General features: G+C 35.0%; 1 protein-coding gene across 3 annotated transcripts in view; it reads left to right on the forward strand.

Annotated features, from left to right (window-relative positions):
• The window catches only part of LRRC7 (leucine rich repeat containing 7), a 556840-nt gene that overhangs the window by 230742 nt on the left and 308543 nt on the right, over positions 1 to 17555 (forward strand). The window lies entirely within an intron of this gene.

Below are 17555 nucleotides of genomic sequence, written 5' to 3' on the forward strand. Positions count from 1 at the left end.
GGTAATTTATTTGGTTCTATTTAGTGCCAAGGAGATAGGAATGCAGGCATGAACGAAACAGATCCTGCCCTCATGAAGTTTACATTCAAGTGGGTTGCCCATTAAACAGGTAATTGTAGATGTTTAAATAAGCACTTTTGTGTGAAGGTGCATTCAACATGAAGGGCATGCCTAGAGAAGGATGCAGTGCAATCTTTGTAGTTAGGGAAGGTTTTCCTAAGAAGTGATAACCAGATAGGACCAAAAGAAGCTAGGTAAGATTGGCTTGACATCCTAGGAAATAAGGATCTGTTTTGTGAAAGGCCACCAGACAAATACCTTGGTCACATGTAAATATAACTTTCCTAAGAAATTTGGTGCCTTTAGAGCTCCATGACAATATCTCAGTAGCCTTGTCTCTGTTCGTTTGACCAGAACTCTCCTCCACAAATATCTGCAATGCTCATTTGCTTATCACCTTCAGGCCTTTTCTTAAAAGTACTGTCAACAAAGCCCTCCCAGACCACCCTATTTAAAAATAAGATACTGCTGTTATTATTCAATAGAATCACATTCTACTCTTTCTTTCTTTTTCTCATATGAAAAACTGACCCAGTGTGTATTTAAATTATTTATCTATTGTCTGGAATCTCCTTACTAGAATTAAAATTCACTGATGGCCTAAATTTTTTGTTGTTGTTTTGTTTACTGCTCTATCTCCATTGCCTGAAACAGTGTATGTCACATTTTAGGAGCCCAATAAATATTTATTCAATGAATTCACGAATGAATGATTGTTCTGAAACATGGAAAACTTGTTGAAATTTACCAGTGTGAAGTGCTAGTGATTTTCTTCAATTCAAGTCTTTGAGAGTAATTGAGAAGTTAATAGAATCACTGTGGATAAGACTGACACTCTCAAATAATCAGTGAAAATTATAAAATACTATACAATGAAGTACCTAATTATAAAGCACATGTTACAATTATAAATTCTTAGACAATGGAAGATTAATTAAGACTGCTGTATTATTAGGGAAGAGTTCAAGTAAAAGATGTGGCCTGAAGATTTTCATGAAACACTGTAGCATCTTAATAAAGACAGTATTTCAGCTGAAGGAGACAAGAACATAAATAGGGGACATAGACCTCTTTCTACACCAACTCGACTTGCCACTTAGAAGGTTTTCAGGAAGAGTTCAAGTAGTTGCCTGAAGATTTCCATGAAACACAGTAGCATCAGAATAAAGAGAGTATTTCATCCGAAAGAGACAATTAGAACATAAACAGGGGATACAGATCTCTTTCTACACCAACTTGACTTGCTACTTAGAGGGTTTTCAGGAAGAAAATTCTAAAAGTAACATATGCAGATGTGTAAAGAGAAGAACAACTAAGTTTTGACCCATGGAAAGATGACCTTAGGGATACCATACTTTGAGAACAGATTTACCTATTTGTATAGATTTGTATTTTGGTACAATAAAACAATCACTACTACCTCCTTATTTATATACATTCACACTTCAAATTTTATTTTTGTTATGATTTCTGAGAAATAGTATATGGACAATTATCACATTCCTTGATTTTCAGGCAGGATTAGCTGGATAGTCCAAGTAAAGAAAAATCTACCTTATTTTTGAAGAAGATTTGAAAATAGTTTATCACCCAATATAAACATGAAATTCCTAAGTGATTTGACATTTTTGTGAGCATGTAATAGTTTCTGGTGGCCCTCTTACATCAAGAAATGTTTGCTCTTAGAAAGTGAACCACAGGTTATATTTTTTCAACTCAGAAGTATCTGTAAGCATCCTTAGAAGTTTTTGCAACTATTAGGGGCTTTTAGTTATGCTTATGATTCTGTATAGTCTAGAAATATTTATGCAAAAAGTCATGCAAAAGATGGTGAACCACTCTGCAATACTAGTACAGTACTATAGGCTTGATGAGTGTAGTGATAGCAACCATTGCTAGAACTTACACAAACAGTAAAAGATTTCATCACATCAGCCATTTCAGAAAGCCATACCTAAGAAAGCTGTCGCTGCCTGGCTCGGTGGCTCATGCCTGTAATCCCAGCGCTTTGGGAGGCCCAGGCATGGGGATCACGAGTTCAGGAGTTTGAGACCAGCCTGGCTAACTTGGTGAAATCCCGTCTTGACTAAAAATATAAAAATTAGCCAGATGTGGTGGCACATGTCTGTAATCCCAGCTACTCAGGAGGCTGAGGCAGGAGAATTGCTTGAACCTGGGAGGCGGAGGTTGCAGTGAGCTGAGATCACGCCACTGCACTCCAGCCTGGACGACAGAGCAAGACACTGTCTCGGGAAAAAAAAAAAAAAGCTGTCACTGATTCTGTGACAGAAAACTAGACAGTTACTTAAGGAACATAATACATTCTTTGGGAATCTGTCAAGTGAAGAAAGAGTAGATAGCAAAAAAAATAAGTGTAGTGTCAGAACCACAGTTGACAATTTGGAATAGCCCTGATGAGAAAGAGGCAAGACCTGAGAGAATACAAGCAGTATGAGTATTTAGGGACAGGACATACTAGAGTAGTTTGAGACAGAGACTCATTCAAATATTAGTCAATCTAGGTTAAAATTACCTAAAATGTGCTTAAATTAGATGAGTGAGCCCTTAATGAAATTAATTCACTCTAAGGTCAAGGTTCAATCTGATCTTGATTGTTGATGTGGCCTCCTGCTTTTACTTTTCATGTCCAGTTCTTCTGCCTGTAATCCTGATCCACCATTTTTCCTCTCCATAATTCAAAAATACTATTTTATATTAAAACCTTTAGATAAGTGAACTATTGTGTACAGAAATATATCTGCACAATTTGAGTAAACAGATGTTATCTCCCTCTCTAACCACAACTCCAACTGGTCATCGTTCTTCCATTTCACGCTCAGGTAGTACCAGATCGTAATTTCCAAATGCATCAAGCTGGTTGCTTGTGACACAAGGAATCATATTATCTTCTCTACCCAAAATACCCCTTCCTCCCTACTGTCGTACCCCATCAACCAGACAGAGTCCTCGTCACCTTTCAAAAGACATTTCAGCCTGGTGCGGTGGCTCACGCCTGTAATCCCAGCACTTTGGGAGGCCGAGGCAGGCAGATCACCTGAGGTCAGGAGTTCGAGACCAGCCTGACCAACATGGAGAAGCACTGTCTCTACTAAAAATGCAAAAAGAAGAAAAATTAGCCGGGCGTGGCGGCGCACGCCTATAATCCCAGCTACTCAGGAGGCTGAACCCAGGAGGCGGAGGTTGCAGTGAGCCAAGATTGTGTCATTGCACTCCAGCCCGGGCAACAAGAGTGAAACTCCCTCTCAAAAAAAAAAAAAAAAAGAAACAGATATTTCAGATGTCATTTAGTCTAGGAAACTTCCCTGACACCGTATAGTAAGGAGAATGAATTCCTTCTCCCTCCGTGATACTTTTTTACATTGCATGTGTATTTGTTTTGAACTTATTTCACTTTTTAATTTAATTTCTATATATTTGACTAGATAGTGAGACTCTTGAGATTAGGGGCTATTTTATTTATTTCTCTGTTTGGAACTACTAGCGTGATACCCACTATGCATGGTAGGCATTCATCAAATGTTTGGCAGGTAAATAAGAATTATATAGAGACATTCTTTTAAAAATATATAATGTTGGGTGCAGCACACCAACATGGCACAAGTATACATATGTAACAAACCTGCACGTTATGCACATGTACCCTAGAACTTTAATAAAAATAAATAAATAAATAAATAAATAAATAAATAAATAATAAATAATAAAAATATATAATGTGTATTTAATGACATTAGGGACCCAACATAGGATAAGGTCCCCATCCAAATGTTTTAAGTGAGTGCTGGAAAAGATAGAAATGATGCTGTGATAAGTAATGAGTAGCCACTAAAGTCAGCTCTAACCTGCCATATAATAATAAATTCAATGTTTTTGTTCCTTAGAATAATGACTACCTCATGTCAAGCTTTGGCCTTTCGCCTGAGCTTCAGACTAGAATAACCGACTTAATGTTGGGCATCACTACAATTTATTCCACAAACACTCCCAATATAAAGTATTGAAAACCAAATTCATCATTCTCTCCAACCTGCTTTTCCTCCATTGTCCAGTTCTCTGTTAATGTTACTGTGATCTACTCAGGTTTTCAAGGCAAAAATTCATTCTCTTCTTCAACTTCCATATCCATTCAGTTTTCAACTCCTGCCAAATTTACCTCCTAAATATATGGCAGGTCTTTTTCCTTCTTACTGTTCCCATTGTTACATTCATAAACTAGTCCCATATCTCTTTCCTAGATTACTTGATAGCCTCCTAATTGGTCTCAACTCCATTATTGCCACCACAATTACCAAACCCATTCTCTGCAAAATAGCTTCAGCACTCTTTTATAATTTCTAATATGACAGCATTACTCTCCAACATAAGATACATCATTTGAACTGGGGTAGAATGTAGAGTTCCTAACACAAATTAAAAGTACCCGTAATTGACCTCTATTAACTCCTACATTCCATCTGCCAATCCCACCATGCATGATTTGCACTTCCTTTTTTTTTGTTGTTGAGATGGAGTCTCACTCTATCACCCAGGCTGGAGTGTAATGGCGTGATCTCAGCTCACTTGCAGCCTCTGCCTCCCAGGTTCAAGCAATTCTCCTGCCTCAGCCTCCTGAGTAGCTGGGATTACAGGCGCCTGCCAACACGCTCGGCTAATTTTTGTATTTTTAGTAGAGATGGGGTTTCACCACGTTGGTCAGGCTGGTCTCGAACCCTGACCTTGTGATCTGCCCACCTCAGCCTCCCAAAGTGCTGGGATTACAGGCGTGAGCCACTGCGCCTGGCTGATTTGCATTTTTTAACTTTGTGGCCTAGATACTGAAGAGCTTCCTCAAATAGTGAATCTTTGTGACTCTATTTACATTATTTCCTCTTCCCTCTGACTAAATCATTTTTTACACCTCTTTTTACCTGGTTCAATCATACTTACTATTCAAAACTCAATTCAGTTGTTATTGTTTCCACGTGGCCTCTGACCTGACTAAATTAAGTCAAGAGTCTCCCCTCTGTACTAATACACCCTGTGTATTGTCCATCCTAACACTTAATATTGTATTAAAAATGCTTGATAGTTACATTAAAATATTTGTGCACCTTTAATTTTTAAACTATTTTAACGTTTTAAGCATGAAGAAAATAACGTGAGGCACCAATGTACCCATCATGGAAATTAAAGTGTTAATGTTTATTATAGATTTCTTACTTTAGGGGTTTTATTAGTAAATAAAAGGTTAGAGAAACTTGTAAATGCTCATCTCAATCCCTTCCCACTTCCTCCCTCTCAGACTTAATGTCTTTAAAATTTCAGTGAAGTGCTACCACACTATATATATTATTCTTGAAGTTTTTCATTCTATATTTTCTAAGATTTGTCCTTGGTATTACTTATACCAGAAAATTACCAATGTCCCCAATGTGCCATATCTTTGCCACACATAGGGTTATTAAATATATTAATTCTTGGCCAATCAGATGGCTATATAAGAGTAGCTTGATACTTTATATTTCCCTAATCACTAGTGAAGTTGGCATTTTTTTCTTTTTCATTTTTATTGGCCAGTTTAGAGTCTCTTTCTTTACATTGTCTCTTTGGGTTCATTTTAGTTTTGAATGTTTGTCTTTTAGCTTTTTGGTGACTTGAAAGATTTATATACTCTGAATGCTAGTTTTTTGTTGTTGTTGTTGTTTTGGTTTTGGTTTTGGTTATGTGGGCTACAAATATTGTCTCCCAATTTGTGACTTGTCTTCACTTTGGGATGCCATTTGTCATAAAGAAGTTGCCAATTTGTTTTTAAATTTTATTTGTATCTCTTTAAGGGATACAACAGTTTAGTAAGATGCACACATTGCATAGTGGTAAATTCTGGGATTTTAGTATAACCATCATCCAAATAGTGTACATTGTACTCATTAAGTAATTTCTCATCCTTCTCCCCACATCCCACCTTACCACCTTTCTGAGTCTTCTATGTCTATTAATCCACACTTTATGTCCATGTGTACACACTATTTAGCTTCTGTTTATAAGCAAAACTATGCAATATTTGACTTTCTGTCTCTGAGTTGTTTTACTTAAGATAATGGCCTCCACTTACATCCATGTTGCAGCAAAAGACATGATTACATTATTTTTTGAATTGCAGGCTAATATTCCATTGTATTTGTGTGCTACATTTTCTTTATCCATTCATATATTGATAGATACCTAGGTTGATTTCAAATCCTTGCTATAGTTTGCAAATAATTTCTCACATTCTGCTGACTTTCTGTTCATTCTGTTGATTATTTATTTGTGCACAGGCTTTTTAGTTTAATTGTCTCAATGTCTCTTTTTGGTTTTGTTAATTGTGCTTTAGAGCACAAAAGCTCAGAAGGTCTGAAGTCATTAATTATTTGCCTAGTTCAATGTCCAGATGTGTTTTCTCTAGATTTTCTTCCAGTACTTTTATAGTTTCATGTTTACATTTAAGTCTTTAATACATTTTGAGTTGATTTCCATATATGGTGGGAGATAGGGTGAGTTTCATTCTTCTGCACATGACAATCCAGTTTTCCCAGCAGCATTTATTGAAGAGGGTGTCCTTTCCCCATATTATGCTTTTGTCAACTTTGTCAAAGATCTGTTAGCAAAGATATGTCACATTATCTCTGACTTTTCAACTCTATTCCATTGATATCTGTATTGATTTTCATATAAGTATCATGTTGTTTTTGTAACTATAGCCTTGTAGTATAATTTGGGAGTCAGGTAATTTGATGTTTCCAGCTTTGTTCTTTTTGCTCAGAAATGTTTTGACTATTTAGGCTCTCTTTTAGTTCCACGTAAATTTTAGGATTGGTTTTCCCAATTCTGTGAAAAATGGCATGCATATTTTCATATGGAATGCATTGAGTCCATAGATTGCTTTGGGCAGTATGGTCATTTCAACAATATTAATTCTTCCAATCCATGAGAGTGGAATGTTTCCCCATTGCTTTGGGTCATCTACAATTTGTTTCACCAGTGTAATGTAGTTTTCTTTGTACAGATGTTCCAACGCCATGGTTAAATAGATTCCTAGGCATTTTATTCATTTGCAGCTATTGTAAATGGGATTGCATTCTTGATTTGTTTCTCAGCTTGTTATTGGTGTATAGAAATGCTATTGATTTTTGCACATTAATTTTGTATCCTGAAATTTTGCTGAATTCCTTTTTCAAATCTAAGCATTTTTTTTTTATTTTTTGTCATTTATTTATTTATATTATACTTTAAGTTCTAGGGTACATGTGCACAACGTGCAGATTTGTTACATATGTATACTTGTGCCATGTTGGTGTGCTGCACCCATCAACTCATCATTTACATCAGGTATAACTCCCAGTGCAATCCCTCCCCCGTCCCCCCTCCCCATAATAGGCCCCGGTGTGTGATGTTCCCCTTCCCGAGTCCAAGAGATCTCATTTTTCAGTTCTCACCTATGAGTGAGAACATGCGGTGTTTGGTTTTCTGTTCTTGCCATAGTTTGCTGAGAATTATGGTTTCCAGCTGCATCCATGTCCCTACAAAGGACACGAACTCATCCTTTTTTATGGCTGCATAGTATTCCATGGTGTATATGGGCCACATTTTCTTAATCCAGTCTGTCACTGATGGACATTTGGGTTGATTCCAAGTCTTTGCTATTATGAATAGTGCCGCAATGAACATACATGTGCATGTGTCTTTATAGCAGCATGATTTATAATCCTTTGGGTATATACCCAGTAATGGGATGGCTGGGTCATATGGTATTTCTAGTTCTAGATCCTTGAGGAATCGCCATACTGTTTTCCATAATGGTTGAACTAGTTTACAGTCCCACCAACAGTGTAAAAGTGTTCCTATTTCTCCACATCCTTTCCAGCACCTGTTGTTTCCTGACTTTTTAATGATTGCCATTCTAACTGGTGTGAGATGGTATCTCATTGTGGTTTTGCTTTGCATTTCTCTGATGGCCAGTGATGATGAGCATTTTTTCATGTGTCTGTTGGCTGTATGAATGTCTTCTTGTCAGAACTGTCTGTTCATGTCCTTTGCCCACTTTTTGATGGGGTTGTTTATTTTTTTCTTGTAAATTTGTTTGAGTTCTTTGTAGGTTCTGGATATTAGCTCTTTGTCAGATGAGTAGATTGCAAAAATTTTCTCCCATTCTATAGGTTGCCTGTTCACTCTGATGGTAGTTTCTTTTGCTGTGCAGAAGCTCTTTAGTTTAATGAGATCCCATTTGTCAATTTTGGCTTTTGTTGCCATTGCTTTTGGTGTTTTAGACATGAAGTCCTTACCCATACCTATGTCCTGAATGGTATTACCTAGGTTTTCTTCTAGGGTTTTTATGGTATTAGGTCTCACATTTAAGTCTCTAATCCATCTTGAATTAATTTTCGTATAAGAAGTAAGGAAAGGATCTAGTTTCAGCTTTCTACTTATGGCTAGCCAATTTCCCAGCACCATTTATTGAATAGGGAATCCTTTCCCCATTTCTTGTTTTTCTCAGGTTTATCAAAGATCAGATGGCTGTAGATGTGTGATATTATTTCTGCGGACTCTGTTCTGTTCCATTGGTCTATATCTCTGTTTTGGTACCAGTACCATGCTGTTTTGGTTACTGTAGCCTTGTAGTATAGTTTGAAGTCAGGTAGCATGATGCCTCCAGCTTTGTTCTTTTGACTTAGGATTGTCTTGGCGATGCAGGCTCTTTTTTGGTTCCATATGAACTTTAAAGCAGTTTTTTCCAATTCTGTGAGGAAACTCATTGGTAGCTTGATGGGGATGGCATTGAATCTATAAATTACCTTGGGCAATATGGCCATTTTCACGATATTGATTCTTCCTATCCATGAGCATGGTATGTTCTTCCATTTGTTTGTGTCCTCTTTTATTTCACTGAGCAGTGGTTTGTACTTCTCCTTGAAGAGGTCCTTTGCATCCCTTGTAAGTTGGATTCCTAAAGGAGTCTTTAGGGTTTTCTAGGTATAAGATCATATCAATAGTAAACAGAGATCATTTCACTTTCTCTTTTCCAGATGGAGTGCCTTTTATTTCTTTCTCTTGGTTGAATACTCTGGCTACGACTTCTAATACTATATTGAACAGAGTAGTGAAAGTGGGCATTCTTGTCTTTCAGTTTTTACAGAGATTGCTTCCAGCTACTCCCAATTCATTGTGATGTTGGCTGTGCCTTTGTCATATATGATCTTTATTTTTTTCAGGTATGCTCTTTCTATGCCTAGTTTGTTGAAGGTTTCTATCATGAAGGGATGCTGAATTTTGTCAAATGCTTTTTCTCTGTCTATTGAGATGATCATATGGTTTTTGTTTTTATTTTCGCTTATGTAATAAATTGCATTTATTGATTTGCCTATTTTGAACCATCTTCACACACTTTGAATAAAACCAACTTGATCTGTTTGATGTGCTGTTGGATTTGGTTTACTAGTATTTTGTTGAGAATTTTTGCATCTATGTTCACAGGGATATTGATCCATAGTTTTCTTTTATTGTTGTGTCCTTGTCTGGCTTTGGTATCAGGATAATACTTGCTTTCTAGAATGAATTATGGAGAATTCCCTCCTCCTCAATTTTTTGGAACTGTTTCATGAGGATTGGTACCAGTTCTTCATAGGTTTGGAAGAATTTGACTCTGAATCCATCTGATCCTGGAATTTTATTTTTGAGGAAATGTTTTATTACTGATTCTATCTCACCACTCATCATTGATCTGTTCAGGATTTCTGTGAATTCCTGGTTCAATATTGGGAGGTTGTATGTTTCTAGGAATTTATTCATTTCCTCTGGAATTTTTAGCCTGTGAGCATAGAGTTATTCATGGTAGTCTCTGATTATCTTTTCTATTTCCATGGCATCAGTTATCATGTCTCCTTTTTTATTTCTGATTGTGTTTATTTGGATCTTCTCTCTCCTTTTCTTGATTAGTCTAGCTTGTGGTCTATTCTTTTGTTTATCTTTTAAAGTACCAACTTTTAATTTCATTGATTGTATTGTTTTTGTTGTTGTTCTCAGTATCATTTAGTTCTGCTCTGATTTTTGTTATTTCTTTTCTTGTGCTGTGTATTTGGTTTGCCCTTGTTTTCTAGTTCCTTGGGATGAGCCTAGAAGCTAGTTTGTGACCTTTCTATTTTTTTTAATGTAAGCATTTAATACTATAAACTTCCCTCTTAATACTACTTTTACTGTATTCCATAAGTTTTGGTAGGTTGTGTCTCCATTTTCATTCATTTCAAAAGTTTTTTTTCTAAATTTGTCTGAATTTCATTATTGACCAAATATTGTTCAGGGGTATATTGTATAATTTCCACTTATGTGTAGTTTTGAGAGTTTTCCTTGTTCTTCATTTCTAGTTTTATTCCACTGTTGTCTGAGAATATACTTAATATGATTTTACTTTTTAAAAATTTATTGAGACTTGTTTTATGGCCTGTCATATGGTCTATCTTGGAGAATGCTCTAAGTGCTGATGAGAGGAATATATATTCTGCAGTTGTTAAATAGAATGTTCTGTATGTCTATTAGGCCCATTTGCTCTAAAGCTGAATTTAAGTCCACTGTTTCTTTGTTGATTTTCTATTTTTCAATAATCTAAGTGTTGTGAGTGAGGTGTTGAAGTCCCCCACTATTATTGTATTGCATCTATCTTTTTTAGGTCTAGTAATGTTTGTTTAATAAATCTGGGAGCTCCAGTGGTGAGTGCCTATATTTTTAGAATTATTACATCTTCTTCTATAATTGATTCCTTTATTATATAATGACATCTTTCTCTTTTGTTTTCACAGTTTTTGATTAAAGTCTGTTTTATCTGACATAAGTATAGCTACTCCTACTCTCTTTTAGTTTCCATTTGTGTAGAATATCTTTTATCATCCCTTTACCTTCAGTTTGTAAGTGTCTTTGCTTACCAGTAAGGTGAATTTCTTATAAGAAGCACATAGTTAATTCATGTTGCTTAATCCATTCTACTAATCTATATCTTTTAAAGGAACATTTTATTCATTTACATCCAAAATTAATAATGATTTGTGAGGCTTTTTTTCCTATTGTAATGTTGTTATCTAGTTGTTTTGTGGGTTCTTTGTTTCTCTCAATGTAGCAAAATGTATTACTCTTTAATATGTAATTTTAAAAATTATTTAAGAAAGTCTTCCCTACTCTAATATCACAAAGATATTTTTCTATATTTTCTTCTAAAACTGCTTGTTTTTCTTTTCACATTTAGATAACTAATTCATTTGCAATTTATTTCAATGCTCTATATGATCAAAATTTATCTTTTTCCATGTGAATAGATGATTCATTGTTCCAACAACATTGTGTGGTCCCTTGTTTCCCCCACTGATTTGTAATTCTACCTCTTTTACATACAAAAAGCTTTTTCCCAAACTATTCATCCTGCTCCATTGCCTTATTTGCCTATTCCTGTGCTGTTACAACATTGCTCTAATCACCATAATCTAATATTCAGTCTGAACATCTGAAAATACAAGTCGACTTTTTTTTTTTTTTTTTTGGTTTTCATTTTCAAAAGTGTTTTGCCATTCTTGATACTCAATTCTTCCACAGCAATATTAGGTTCAACTTGTTGAGGTACATAATCTATTGGAATTTTTAAAATTGGCTTTAATTGAAAGGTTAATTTGGGAAGAGTTGACATCTTTGGCATAGTAAGAGTTGTAATTCATGATCATGGTAATTCCCTTTATTTAGGTCTTACTATGTGTTGTTCTATAAAACTTTGTGATTTTCATCAAGAATATGTACACATTTTGTTATAGTTATGTTTAAGTACTTTAAGTTGTTAGTTTTGCAAATTGTATCACTTTTTAAGAAATATGTTTTCTAATTTTGGTTGATTCTATATAAAAACATTACTAATTTTGATGCCTTGATTGTACATTGAGCTACAGAGCTGGATATAAATTCTAATACATAACCAGCAGATTCTTTTGAATCTTTATTATAAAATCATTTAATCTACCCGTGACAATATCATTTCTTTCTAATCTAATACCTTTATTCTTCTTGAGTCACTTTTTCATAAATTACAATCTAATTAGGAAATAATCTATTTCATCATACTGGTTTTTTAATTTGTTTTCACATATTATCCACAGTCTTCTCTTTCATAAATCTCTACTCTATCTGTGACTGTTTTCTCCTTTACATTCCTAACATTGTTTCCCACGATTTGTCTTTTAGTCTTTTTAGCAACCTTTCCAGAGGTTTTTCTACTTTGTTAATCTTTCAAATAATACTGTTTTGGTTTGTTGGTCTTTTCTATTATTTGATTTGTTTGTTTTCCAACTCATTAATTTCTACTTTCTACTGCAGTTATCATTATTATATCCCTTCTTTTACTTTCTTATTGTTTACTAAATTGTTTTCTAGTGCTCTAATACATTTAGGACCTTTTTACTCATTGTTGTTTTTATTGAAATACATTGCAGACTACAGTTTTGATGATACTGAGTTCTTATTAGTTATTGCCTTTCACATTGTGGCCAAGTATATTGTTAATTTCTTAAATGTTTCCTCTTGCTTGTAATAAAAATACATATTCTTTTATTATTAGGTATAGGCTAGAGATCTATTAATAGTACACTTTATTCTCCATTATATTATAAACTTCTGTAAGACAAATACCACATTTTATGATTTTTACATACTTGGAACATTGAGAGGACCCAATACTTGAAATATTTACTTACTTAGAACATTAAAAACACCTAATGAGCTGGAAATAAATGAACTGGAAAATGAGGTTTTAATCTCTTATGTTCAGTAAAACATATTCTTTCTTTGAAAAAATAACTGTTTAACATTGACCTTTCTAAAGAAATTTTGGTTAATTTTAGTAAAACCTGGTTAGCTAGCCAGCTATCTAGAGGAAATACATAAATATCTGCATTGCATGTAAATTATTCTTCCTCTCTAAATTCTTTTTGTTCCCTAATTATATGCAGCAATCCATGAGTAAATGCATCAGCTTTCTATGCCAATGAATTTTTATCCATGATTCCTCTCATCTTAATTCAACAGTAAAATAAAACTACTACGTGCATCAGAGATGAATACATTTCATGATATTATGATTTCTAAATAAATAGTCCATGCATGTTTGTGGAGATGATACCTGGTCATAATGAAGTAAATTGTTTTGTTTTGTATGATAAAGCAAGATAATGAATTATAAGATTTAATTAGGCAGTGATTCTATTTCAAGTCTGATTGCTGATTTTTCATTGCCTTATAGAGACTATGACACTATAAGGACTTTAATGAAAATGAATTAATTTGAAAGCGCTTCCTAATTCTGCAGCAATTAAGTGATTTTTCTCTCATCCACTAAAACTTATTTCTATACAAGAATGGATTTGCACGGCACCATAGTGGGGAAAAAAATCATTATTGTTAGTTATAATGATAGGCAATCAAAATTGAAGGCATTATTATGTGTTTTACCAATTTGCCAACTATTCCACCCCTTCCCTCAAATACATGCAAAACACTGAAGACAAATCATATCCTCTACTTGAAGGATAGGAGGGCGACTTTTTTTTCTCTCAAATACACTAGAAAAAGCATCTATGGGTAATCAGTTAAACGATAGAAATCTTTAAACATTTGAGCACATTACTCTTGAGGCTCTGGTAGTGTATATATTATAAATTCATAAAGGAGTCTACTCTGTAACACCTTGTGTCAGGGAGAAAATGGAACCTTGCAATTGTTATCAATAAGCAATAAGTGTGTTCTCTGGTGTTTGGCAAATCATTACACCATTTATTTCGAGTAAAGTTCATTATTTTGTTCCATTAAATACCTCACTTTCAACATTGTTAATGAGTTATTTATCTGAAGTGTGATCAGCACTTCTCTCACTTTAAGACTACCTTCCCTTTCTACAGAATCAACTTCTCCCCTTGGTTATATTGTTAAAATAAACTGAGGATTGACTCCTTCTGTTTCCATTAAAGAACATCATGGTAACAAAACCCAGGGGTTTTTTTAATTGTTATTTCCTCCTGCCACCTTTTTGGCTTGATGCTGGAACTTTTAACTCTTTCTAATATTTTCATTAGGAAATAAAATAAATAATGCCTTATGTGTGTCACTAGCACTTACTCCATGGCAGATAAAACTTACAATCTGGTTATGTACTAAATACAAGGAAGAACACTTCCTAACACTTTTTAAGTCTGTATTGGGTTCTGTTACATAAACTGATCAATTTTCCTAGAGTTGCAGCAGAGCTAAGTGATGAACTTGTCTTCCATGTCTCAGTAGATCCTTAAAAAAAAAAATTAAAAGAACAAGCTTAAATGGGCAATGAAGCATTGCGAGTCCTTCCTCCACAATGCCATGCTCCCTTGCAGCTTCAGTATAAACTCCTTGAAAACAAGAATGAACCTTACATTGTTTCTAGATCCACAATAGCCCCTATCGATGTCCAGGCATAGTGAGTGCTCAGTAAAGTGGTAGATTGATAAGGAAGGAAAAAAAACATTTCTCAAGTATGAAGCAAGGTTATTAAACAGTTTATTTCACATAAAATGACTCAATGTGTTTGTTGTTGAAGCTGAGAGAGAGAAAGAGAGAGAGAACAAGAGGAATTGAAATGTCACTTAAATTAACTCATTTAGACTAAGTCAAATTCATTCCTATGTGAACTCATTGTTGGCCACGGTCATAAGCACTCCTCAAAATTTTCCCCAAATATGTTTGTAAGGCAGAATCAGTTGTATTACTGTCTCTGTTGATTACCAGCATGTGGCTTTTCACTTTACGATGCTACTAAAATAGGCAGAGTCTTGCAGGAGATCTTTTAACTCTTCTTGCTGAGATTCCTAGTGAGTTCCTGGCTCCCTTTACTGGAGTGGTTAGAAGTAAAGCAAACCATTCTAGTCTGTTTGCTCTTTTGCTATTTTTTTTTTCTCCCTCTCTCTGTCCATGAGATCTGATTGGCCTATACAATTTCTCCCAAATTTACTAACCTGACAGCTGTGTGCATTTTTCTTCTATTATACAATATGTTACCCTCCTGAAAGCTCCATATAATCTGCATTTCCTATTCAATAGAGTATTGCCCCATTTGCCAAATATCCTTAAGTTGTACAGTTATACCCACAAACTATTTTCAAAATAAAATTAAAGTTTATCCTTTTATATATCAAATTTTTAATATTGTTTTAATCACTGTGGTAATAAATTATCATAACAATGTTTCTTATTGCATTACCATAGTTAAATGAGTGTAATCAATGAAATTTAACTTATCTATGTTGACTTGAGTTCATCATGGGTTTGGTATTGAACCTTCTTTTTAGCATTTGTGGCTGTTTGCCTCTACAAAAAATAAGAATGGTAGACATGAAGATTTCTGGTGTCAGCTTTGTCATTTTTTCTATCATCTTCTCTATAAATGATACCATCAGCTATAATTTCTTCAGGCTGACACCCTGACAATTACGGAGGCATCTCTTCTTACTATCTCTAATAGCTATTGGTTGAATTGTATATAAAGAGTTACACCTGCATTGGGTACATATATATTTAGGATAGTTAGCTCTTCTTGTTGCATTGATCCCTTTTCCATTATGTAATGCCCTTCTTTGTCTCTTTTGATCTCTGTTGGTTTAAAGTCTGTTTTATCAGAGACTAGGATTGCAACCCCTGCTGTTTTTGCTTTCCATTTGCTTGGTAAATATTCTTCCATCTCTTTATTTTGAGCCTATGTGTATCTTTGCATGTGAGATGGGTCTCCTGAATCCAGCACACCAATGGGTCTTGACTCTTTATCCAATTTGCCAGTCTGTGCCTTGTAATTGGGACATTTAGCCAATTTACATTCAAGGTTAATATTGTTATATGTGAATTTGATCCTGTCATTATAATGCTAGCTAGTTATTTGCCTGTTAGTTGATGCTGTTTCCTCATAGTGTTGATGGTCTTTACAATTTGGTATGTTTTTGCAGTTGCTGGCACCAGTTGTTCCTTTCCATGTTTAGTGCTTCCTTCAGGAGCTCTTGTAAGGCAGGCCTGGTGGTGACAAAAATCCCTCAGCATTTGCTTATCTGTAAAGGATTTTATTTCTCCTTTGCTTATGAAGCTTAGTTTAGCTGGATATGAAATTCTGGGTTGAAAATTCTTCCCTTTAAGAATGTTGAATATTGCCTCCCGACTCTCTTCTGGCCTGTATGGTTTCTGCCGAGGGATCCACTGTTAGTCTGATGGACTTCCCTTCATGAGTAACCTAACTGTTCTCTCTGGCTGCCCTTAACATGTTTTCCTTCATTTCAACCTTGGTGAATCTGACAATTATGTGTCTTGGGGTTGCTCTTCTCGAGGAGTATCTTTGTGGTGTTCTCTGTATTTCCTGAATTTGAATTTTGGCCTGTCTTGCTAGGCTGGGGAAGTTCTCCTCGATAACATCCTGAAGCATCGTTTCCAACTTGGTTCCTTTCTCCTTGTAACTTTCATGTACACCAATCAAATGAAGGTTTGTTCTTTTCGCATAGTCCCATATTTCTTGGAGACTTTGTTCATTCCTTTTCATTCTTTTTCCTGTAAACTTGCCTTCATGCTTTACTTCACTAAGTTGATCTTCAATCTCTGATATCCTTTCTTCTGCTTGATCAGTTCAGCTATTGATACTTGTGCATGCTTCACGAAGTTCTCGTGCTGTGTTTTTCAGCTCCATCAGGTCATTTATGTTCTTCTCTAAACTGGTTATTCTAGTTAGAAATTCATCTAATCTTTTTTCAAAGTTCTTAGCTTCCTTGCATTTGGGTTAAAACCCAGATTCAAAAAACAAGTTATTAGAGACCTACACAGAGACATAGACACCCACACAACAATAGTGGGAGAGTTTAATAACCCACTATCGATATTAGACAGATCAACAAGACAAAAAATTAACAAGGATATTCAGGACTTGAACTCTGCTCTGGACCAAGTGGACCTAACAGATATCTACAGAACTCTCCACCCCAAATCAACAGAATATACATTCTTCTCAGCACCACATTGCACTTATTCTAAAATTGGCCACATAATTGGAAGTAAAACACTTCTCAGCAAATGCAAAAGAATGGAAATCATAACAAACAGTCTCTCAGACTACAGTGCAATCAAATTAGAACTTAGAATTAAGAAACTCACTCAAAATTGCACAACTACATGGAAACTGAACAACCTGCTCCTGAATGACTACTGGGTAAATAATGAAATTAAGGCAGAAATAAATAAGTTATTTGAAACCAGTAAGAACAAAGACACAGTGTACCAGAATCTCTGGCACACGGCTAAGGCAGTGTTTAGAGGGAAACTTATAGCACTAAGTGCCCACAGGAGAAAGCGGGAAAGATCTCAAATCGACACCCTAACGTCACAATTAAGAGAATTAGAGAAGCAAGAGCAAACAATTTCAAAAGCTAGCAGAACAC

Source organism: Theropithecus gelada, chromosome 1, assembly GCF_003255815.1.
Source record: "Theropithecus gelada isolate Dixy chromosome 1, Tgel_1.0, whole genome shotgun sequence".
In the NCBI taxonomy this organism is placed as follows: domain Eukaryota; kingdom Metazoa; phylum Chordata; class Mammalia; order Primates; family Cercopithecidae; genus Theropithecus; species Theropithecus gelada.